The sequence below is a fragment of the Anguilla anguilla genome, chromosome 11 (assembly GCF_013347855.1).
Source record: "Anguilla anguilla isolate fAngAng1 chromosome 11, fAngAng1.pri, whole genome shotgun sequence".
Taxonomy (NCBI): domain Eukaryota; kingdom Metazoa; phylum Chordata; class Actinopteri; order Anguilliformes; family Anguillidae; genus Anguilla; species Anguilla anguilla.
Genome location: NC_049211.1, coordinates 4,661,491 through 4,663,954, shown reverse-complemented (window position 1 = coordinate 4,663,954; position 2,464 = coordinate 4,661,491). Strand labels below are relative to the sequence as shown.

The 2,464-nt window shown below is 48.6% G+C and overlaps 1 protein-coding gene across 1 annotated transcript in view; it reads left to right on the top strand.

Annotated features, from left to right (window-relative positions):
- The window catches only part of LOC118207890 (plexin A3), a 591,709-nt gene that overhangs the window by 395,285 nt on the left and 193,960 nt on the right, over positions 1 to 2,464 (top strand). The gene's annotated exons all lie outside the window — the stretch shown is intronic.

Genomic DNA, 2,464 nt, shown 5'->3' with positions numbered 1-2,464 from the left:
CATATGGCTTTGTGTTGTATTGGGCATACATCTGAGCTGCACTCTCACGTGTGGTGAAGCTTTCTACCTTTTCCAGAGCACTTTCTCAGTACAAGGGTTTTCTGGCTATACCATAAGTTATGCAAAAGGGCGATCAGAATATTCACCCTGCAATGAAACTGTATTTTTTGACGTTGCCTCTCCGAGATTAGACAGAACAGTCCGTTTTTTTTAGCTTGCAGCTTTCAAGGCCCGACCCCCCCCTGACCCTTCTGCACGCGTGCGGCTATTGTGTTTCGGTCCCGGGGATCGATCGAAAGTCGACTTCATGCGCCCGCCGCCGCCGCCGCCGCTGCGAGACGAACATCTGCTTTCACCCCGGCAGATGGCCGACCAGCGCCACACGACGCTCCGCGCGAGTCGCGTCTCCAGCCGTGTCCCCCAGACGCGCCGCTCTTCCTGTTCCTGTCGATAAGCAGCCGCGCGCTGCCGCGTCGTTGTCGTCTTCTGCAAAACGCCGCGCGCCGCGTTCCGCCTCCACATCAGTCGTTTAGCGCGCTCCTCGGGACGCGATACGCTCGCGGCTACGCGAGGTGGAAGGAACGACTGCTTTTTTTTTTTCTTTCTCTCGAACGAGGATGGGTTCTTCGACGGCAGCGTTTCTTGAGGTTTGTTGACACACAACATGGCCGCCCCGAAAACCGCAGCCCTTGATCCGTCGCATCGATACTTCGCTCTCAATGTTTTTCCGCCCCGTTGCATGTTGTTTTTTTTGTTTTTTTTAAAGGCTAGCGTTCTCTTCTGACCTGCCGCAAATCCTCTATGCAGAACTTTGTTGCTTTAAATACAAATGTGTTTTCAGAAGGAAGTTCAGTGAGGTAAAAGAAGGAATTTTTGGCAGCCAGAAGCCTCCATTATGGCAGTTAGTGGGCAGGCCAGTTTTCGCTGGATCCCTGGCATGTGTTTTTCAGCATTTTGCTATTCGGCTTGCGAAAGTGAGAGAAGCTCACGTTGTTTTGTGTTAGAATGTACCGATGCGCACTCACATATTTATTCTTATTGCAGTTTTCTGCTAGTACATGTCTATTCTTTTGTAAATTTGCCTGCTTTTTTTTTACCTGCCAAGGGACTACAAACGAAATTTAGCCATCAAGCTAATTCTGGGGCAGTTGCTAACTGTCCATTATCCCTTTCAAACAAATAAACAAACAAATTAATAAATAATTAATAAATAAATAAGTAAATAAATAAATAAAGCACTTCATCTTAGCGGTTTTTCTTCCCGTGACCCTGGACAGGCGATGTCCGCAGCAGCCGGAGACTGACAGTAAGTCAGATGTCGGGGGAAATCGAGGGGATTGTAGGGGGCGTCCCTAATGGCCAGTCCATTTTGGAGTTGGCAGTGCCTGTGGGACGTGAGGCTGTAGACCCCGCTGGACGGCTAATCCCATTCAGCAGATGCTAATGGGAAATGAGAAGCTAATGACCTTCTGCTGTGGCTTTTCAACCCCAGCCTCAGGCCATCTGAGAGAGAGAGACTTCAGCCTGCTGCACCCAGCACCCCCCGTACACACACACACTCACACGCACACACACACACATACACACACACACACACGCACACTCACTCGCACACACCCACACTCACTCACTTACTCACACACACACACACACACACACACACACACACACACACACACACACATCGCACACACACACACACATCACACTCAGTCCCTCACTCACTCACACACACACACACACACTCACTTACACACACACTCACACACACACACACACGCTCACTCACACACACACACTCACTTACTCACACACACACACACACACACTTACTCACACACACACACACACTTACTTACACACACACACACACTCACTTACTCACACACACACACACACACACACTCACACACACACACACACTCACTCACTTACTCACACACACACACACTCACACACACACACGCTCACTCACACACACACTCACTTACTCTCACACACACACATACACACACACACACTCACTTACACACACACTCACACACACACACACACACGCTCACTCACACACACACTCACTTACTCATGCACACACTCACACACACACACACACACACGCACTCATACACACACTCTCACACACACACACACACACACTCACACACACGCACTCTCACATGCAAACACACACACATACACACACACATACACACACACTCACATACACACTCACTCACATTTATGCATAGACCAGCACACGTATGTAGTCATACACACACATGCATGCATACACATGCATACACGTTCACAAAATACACATGCATACACGATATAGCAGTTTTTCTTAACTGGTTACTCTCTGTGACTGAAACAGTAGACGCACAGTGCAGAAGTAAAAGCTCAAGTATAAAAATGCCAAATTAATTCTGCCAAAAAAAACAGGCGTTCGGTTTCATTCAGACTG